Genomic DNA, 7,312 nt, shown 5'->3' with positions numbered 1-7,312 from the left:
CCAGGCATGCACAAAGGATACGCTGGGAAGGCAACGGGGCACCAACATGGGATACTGATGTACATGAGCTTGTTGCTGCCTCACCTCTCTGACCAATGATGCTCAGCTCTTTATGGCCCCAAATCACCACAGGAGCCGACAGAGTAGCCTGGCCATCCCTGTCAAAATCCTGTGGTGGTCCAGGGTGGGAAACAGCAGGGTGAGCCCTGGCCAAGACCCTCACCTGCCCCCTCTCCCCCCAGCCAGCAGCCGGGCAGGGGCTGGCAGGCACTGCCGAGCACGACCGACACGCCAAGCGGCGTCACGGGCCGTTTGGTTCTTGTTTCCTACCCTCGACACCACGATGAGCACGGCGAGAGAGGGGCAGCCCCTCAGAGAGCCAACCGAGATATTAAGCAGTGTAGGGGAGGGGTAGACCTGTGGAGCCGGCGCGGCGGAGAGCAAGGCTGGGTCCGGCAGCAGGCGGTGAGGCGAGGGCTGCCTGACCCCCGGCACTGCCGTCCCTCCCTGCCCTCCTGCCCTGGCTCCTGGCGCAGCAATAAGAATCGTCCTTGGTCTTGCAGAGATACTGTGAAAACAAAACCAAGATGTACCGAGTCTGGACACTTACAGAGATGTAAAAAACAAAACCCTGCTTTTATAACAGACAGAGAAATAAAGTGAAATTTTCAGACGCGTCTGCCTGGAGTCGTTTGGGCGGTGGCTGTTTTTAAACGAATGCTCCACCACCTCTGCACTCACGTTTCACAGCAGCGATAAACACCCTATTTACCGGGAGTGCCTTTTCTCTCCATTTCAGCTCTTACACCGCATCAGATAGAGCGCGGAGGTTTCTGGTTAAAAATACCAGCCGACATCCTGCATTTTTCATTACCAGGCTGCTGCGCATCGTGTGACGGCAGGACAGAGCCGAGCCGGTTGGCGCAGGCAGCAGCTGAACTTCCGCACAGTTCAGGCTCCTGACGCCGTTTGCTTATTTAGCAAAAGCCCGGTCAGATGTCAGCTCTAAATACCGCATCTGGAGAGAAGCAGCCTCTCAGCCAGGCTCCGGTACCCCGGGGCAGCAGCGAGCAGCCCTGCCCTTTCAGACCTGGGCAAAGGAGAGGTTAAAAGCCGCTGCAGTATACGACTGGTTCTCAAATACCACGCTGTATTCGTTCTTTTCTACCACATCTTTCATATTTAGGTTCTGCTTGCTTTTCAGTAAACTGTCAAAATCATTTTCAGAGAGCAGCCAGCACAGCTCCTGTGCTAACCCGTTCCTGCACAGGGCCCAACCCTGGCACCTCCCAGGTCTGTGCTCCAGCTCCTCCTGCCACGGGCTCCCTTCCCACGGCTGTGCTCTGAGGCAGACAGGTTTCTCTTTCTTATTTTCATCCTTTGTTCTTTCAGTAGTTTTGCTGCTCTCTGATGCAGCCTGCAAAGCGCCGAGGCTTCTCAAAAAGCAGCAGAGCAAAAACTTGCTCTGCCTGGTGCAAGGTCATGCTGCTGCATCGGCTCCCACCCAGCACCCCCCGGGACCCTCCTGCCCGGCTGGGCTGGAGAGGCCATGCCACGCTACTCTCGGGGCTTTCCCGGCGCATGCCCCGAGCGCAGGGGCTGGACCCTTACCTGGGCACCCCCCAACAAGGTGCACCTCACAGCGATGCTTCCCCTTCGCTGCATCTCCCCAGGTCCTGCCTGGAGCGAACGAGAGCCTGTTACGCCCCTGGAAGGTTGTAGCCAACCTTTGCATCTCAGGAGGCTTTTGCACGCTGCTGCTGGCCAGCGGGGAGCCCCGGTACCATCACCCACAAACCGCTGGGGCGTGTGCCCACGTAGGACACTAACAGCCACGTTGTCTGGGAAGCTCCTCCAGCACAGAGCAGCGACACAGACCCAAGCCGGGAGGGGAAGGGGAGCAATGAAACATACGGGAGGTCACGGCTCGAGGAAAGGAATGCGCACGGATGGAGCCTGAGCAGAGGAGAGGACAGGTTCCGAGAGCGATTCCTTTCCACAGTGGAAACTCTCCAGCCTCATCTGTTGATAGCAGGTTAAATTTAGATGTCCTAGTTTTGGAGGGAGGGAGGGGTGGAGAGGGGACACCAGCCAACTCACAGCTGTTTTGGTGACACCCTGAAAAAGCTGAAAGCGCCCAGTCACTCACTGTCTGCACAGAGACGTTCGAAAGCCTCCTGAGGAGGAGCAGGAGGACGGTGGGAAGGACATCGGCTGCTGACCCAGCAGAGCCCGGGCGATGGTGGAGCCCAGTTCTGGTGCTTCAGGTAACACCAACACCAAATCCTTTACTGCAGTGCATTCATGAGTGCTGAGGCCAGAAATCAACCTTCACCTTTCTAGAGGTTTTATCACTTGGCTTTGTGATTTTCTAACCTCAGTTTTAAGGAGACTGAGGCAACAGCCTTTTTGTTTGAAGAAATACCCCCTGGCCTCCACAGTCCCTGCTCGAAACTAGTTGTGGGGACTTCCCTCTGCTGATGCAAATCAGGTTTTATTTCCTATTTCTTCTGTCCTACATCTTGTTAAGCTGTTCACATGCGGCAGCTGCAAACACTCATTTTATTCCTTCGTGTTTTCAAGTTTTAAAGCAAAATATTTTCAGTAACGCACTGAAGAGCCCTGAAGCATCCATTAAAAAATAAAATAAATACTGTCGTGTGTTGCATGCACATAGTTATGCACAGAGCTCCTCAAACAATCTGCATCAGAATTTCCAAGGCTGCCTTTAGCAACACCTTTGTACATTGGTTCCCACAAAGCTGCGGGCAGAGCCCTGGCAACACGTCCGAACACAGGAGAGCAGCACTGGAGGGTCAGGTCCGACCCTACCACAGTTCATAACTTTGGGGTTGTCCCACATTTCCCCCTCACAACAGAGCGATAGCTTATTTCACCTTCCATGCAGAAGCCGTTCTGACATCATTTAAGCACTGAAGCTCCTGGCACCTGCAGAGCAGAACTGCAGAGAGGTTCTGCAAGGGGCGCTGGCCTGGGCCCGACTCCAGCACGCTGCTCTGAGAGGGGGTGGCGTGGGGGGGGGACACACCAGTCCCTTCCAGCGCTGGGGTGGGACGCTGTGACGAGGCAGGAGTGCAGGCGGAGGCCAGAGCATCGCCCGCGGCTGCGAGCGCCCAGGAGCAGTGCCACAGCACCCCGGCTGAGCAACAGCCCTGCAGCGCTGTTTGAGCCATGCGCTTGCCGGCACTACGCAACTTCATTTTTATCTCGTGTTCAGGGGACGGTACGGGTTCAGATACGGGCACTGGCAGCACAAAATGTGCCCGTGTGTGATAAAGGCACGTACGGAGAAGTCCCGGCTCTGCAGCAGGAGCCAGAGGCACATTTGCAGAGAAGCTGCAGAAGAACGAGGTGTGCATGGTGCGAGACGGGGAACACGCTGCGCGTAAGCACGGGGCCCTCGGGGACCTGACACAAGCCCGCGGCACACGTAGGCGCGCAGAGTCAAAAAACATGCCGACGCATCCAAGCTCATGCCTCGGTGAGGAAGAGTCGGTCTTTTCTCAACGGCTGCAAAATCCTGGGGCTGCTGCGAGAGGGTGGAAGGATGGGGCTTGTCTCGCTGCCAAGCAAGGGCTGCTCATCCCTGCTGAGCTGCGGCCACCTCTTCCCAGACCCCGGGGCTCGATGTGACATTTATCTAGGAACAAAAACTCCCTCAGCACTACCACACACGCTCATGCCAAAGCCTCATGCAGGATTATTTTTCCTTGGAAGCAATGCTGAAAGCAATGCACAAGGGCAGGACACATGAGAACTAAGAAGGGATAAATAAAGTGTCACTTCAGCCTCCGGGCCTGCAGCGACAGGGACACGTACAGGGGCTGGCGGGAGGCAGCTCCGCACAGATGCTGCAAGGGGCAGAGACCAGCACCCGCCGACACTGCGCACCGCAAACGGGTGGGAGGAGAGGTGGTGCCATCACCTGCCGTCCCCTTTCCACTGCCTCGCTCCCTGCTCCCAGCAGCTGGAGCAAGGGTCTGATGTGCAGCAGCGCATTTCCAACCTCCGCCATCTCTCACGGAGATCCCGCTCATCCCCGAGACTCCCCACTGTACACGCGCACCACGGCAGCTCTGTCGAGGCCGATAAGCCCATCCCGAGCAGGACGGTCGTGTCAGAAACACGCCTGGTTTTGCCCATGGAGCACCAGCGGCACAGCAGCTCTGCCCCCCGCACTGCTCGGGCAGGCAGGTGGCCGTGCGGGATGAAGTGAGCTGAGGGTTATAACCTGGCAGCATGGGCCAAACTTCAAGCCCTGCAGTCCCTCCCTGGTCTGACAGCAGAGGAATGCCTCCGGCATTTGCCCCCCGGCCGCCTCTCCCCAACACGCTACTGTGGCACAGAAGGGCCGAGGCCACTGGGGAGAGAACAGCGATGACCTTCCCTCGCAGGAGATGGATCCAGATGGAACAGTACAGCCACGACCACGGGTACTCTGTGAGACACCCGTATTCTGGAACACCAACTATTATACAGTAAAAGCATTTAAAAACAGGTGATTAAATTTTTCTTTTTGTGCCTCTTTGTGAGAAAGTTACATTTTACCTTTTCCAAAAAAAAGGCTCTTTTCTTTGTTGCTCTTTTAGCCTTCGAGGAAGCAGAAATCCCAGGTCTGGTCTCTCCATGGGTTTGGGGAGATCCTCTTTATGCCTCAGGCTCCCCTCTGCCCACCGAGTCTGTAACACCATCGTTAGCGCTCTGCCATAGCAGAGCACCACCAGCACTCAGCTTCCCGCTGCCTCGAGGCCATGGCGTAGCCTCAGGGGAGGGAAAAATAAGTGTGTTCTTCCATTAGAAATAGTTAAGAATCCACCTTTGATAAAAGCCTTGGAAGATTTCTTTTCATACTGAAGTGGCAGGGAAAAAAAGGCACAACCACATTAGCACAGAAAATGATAAGCGCCCTCAGAGCAGTCACAGAACGGTTGCTATCAGTTATTTGCGGATTAACCAGCACGGACAACACAACTACTGAAACGAGGGCTCCAAGCCCAGCTAGTCGTGGCTTCTTTACCAGGTCTGCCCAGACGGGGGCTTTCTGTGTTAGTAGATTTAATCTTTGGTGGACATCTGTCCACAAAAACCTGGACAGAGGCCATGAGATCCCAGGCCACCTAACACAGATGACAGACTGTAACAGTTTCTGGCAACCACCAACCGAGCGTCACAGGCACTTGCCAAGTCCTTGAGTCATCTAATAAAAATGCAGATTTTTCAAAGTCGACTTTGCTACGTTTTGCGCATATTCCTGTAGGCTTGTGGTCACGATCAGCCTCTCTATGCTGCTCAACTCCTCCAGCAGCTACTATGGAAACCAGGAGCAGCACCTGTTTCTCAAGGGCAGATAGTTCAGGGGGTTGGGTTTTCAGCCACGATTTTGGAAGCATTGCAAGAAAATGCATGTTCAACCAGGACCTGGAATAATTCTTACAGCCCTTCACTTGCAGAGAGTAAAGGAGTTAAACAGGTACCAAGCAGCACGGCAGGGACAACCCCCAACTGCTCCCATCATTCCAAAAAAGAAACTTTAAATGGCTCAGCATGCCAACATCACATTCTCACTAAGCCAATCTTCTCCAGAGCAAGAGGTTTATTAGCTATCTGGGAGAGCACAGCTGATACGGCCTTGGTAGGAGGTGTCGCATGCCACAGCGAGGGGAGATTAATGCGAAGAATTTAAGGTCAACGGTTTGCCCCAGCTGCTATTTATAAAGAGGAAGGAAAGCAGAACAGCAGTATCACCTCTAGGCCTTAAGAAATGTTGTATAGTCAAGGAGAAGATACTGGGAGGACGCACTTCAACCTATCTTCAGCTGCTTCTTCCATCTCCAAACCAGCAAGTTTCAGAAAATTTTGCTCTCTGTTCTAGTGCTGCAGTCCCAGGACCACTGGTGCCTGCCCTCCTCCCTTAGAGGGGAAGGGAGGTTGTAAACAAACCCCTGACAACAGCGCCGTCGCTAATAGGACATGCGGCGTGCCAGGGTTCAGAAATCCAGAGCATATGTAAAAGCCTTAGAGCCTATAGCCTTGCAAAGCCTCTCCACATCTAAAAATAAGTCCTCCTTGCACACTATATGCCCCGTATTGCAGATCTTCCTTTTTAAAGGGAACCTACCTAATGTCATTCCCGGGTGCAGAGATAGGAAGGACACTTTCCACAACTCGGACAGGAGTTAGGTCCAACGCTAACGTTTTAGGTTGACTTGAAAAAAGCGATTTCTTCAGGAACCGTTGATAGATGTAAGTATTTAGTTCATAATACTGGACCTGAAAACATGCAGTTATCAACTATTTACAATTCCAAAAAGCAACCACCTGCCCACCAAACCAAAAAAATGACACCTATCATAATGTTGTGTGGTATTAAAAGGAAGGGGGGGAAGAAACGTTAGAATGTTTCTGCTGAAAATAGAAAAAGCAGAAGTACCCCAAAATGCCCTAACAGGACCAACAAGATAAAACCATCCAATCTGCATGTATTCAGCCAATAGATAAGCTGTTATTTCAAATGCACTTTTCACAGAGCAACAAAAACCCATTACATCATTTAGAGGTTTCGTGGAGGTCAGATGCATCAAATAGAAAAAGTGTTTGTCCAGAGTGCCTCCAGGGCATTCTTTAAAACATTTGCTCAGTATGTTCAAGTATAAACATATGAGAATTTCGCAAACATTATTGACTAAAGCTAAGAGCTACAGGGAAAAAGTACAATCTCATACGTGTTAGCAAAAACCAGAGCTGACAGGAGAATCCAACAGCCAAAGCCACAAGCTGCAAAAATCACTAATGCCTCTGGCTGGAGGTCACAGTTCTAATTCAAGGGCCAGAAGTTTTCCCTATAACCTGAGTTCCATTTTCTGAGTTCTGTAAAATTTACAGAAAGGTAAAAATAGGAGAGCTTTTACTTCCCACCTCTTTGCTGAATGTTACTGCCATGGGAACGTGTTCTGCACGCTGCCAGTTTCTTCTCAGATAATTTCCTATTTCTCCACTAAGCCTCTGGCTCACACATGACTCAGTTTTAGCACTTCAGTGAGATAAGCATGTGCCCCATCCTATACTTAAAATTATCAGGGCAAACTTCAGCCCCTTCTTAAGAGCCTAGGATAATCAGTCATTCTCTTCAATGAAAAATATGCTGGTTTATATCAGGAACCAACTTGAGCTGCTCCCTTTTCTAGGCAAGGGATGAACAACAGAAAGCTAAGCCCAGTACGGGGCTGGTAACCACAGCATACATCTACTTCTTCTAGATCCAGGGAGATAAACCCTTCCAACACAAATAACC

This window comes from Phalacrocorax aristotelis, chromosome 17 (assembly GCF_949628215.1).
Source record: "Phalacrocorax aristotelis chromosome 17, bGulAri2.1, whole genome shotgun sequence".
Taxonomy (NCBI): Eukaryota; Metazoa; Chordata; class Aves; order Suliformes; family Phalacrocoracidae; genus Phalacrocorax; species Phalacrocorax aristotelis.
The sequence above is the reverse complement of the archived record's forward strand: the minus strand, read 5'-3'. Positions refer to the sequence as shown.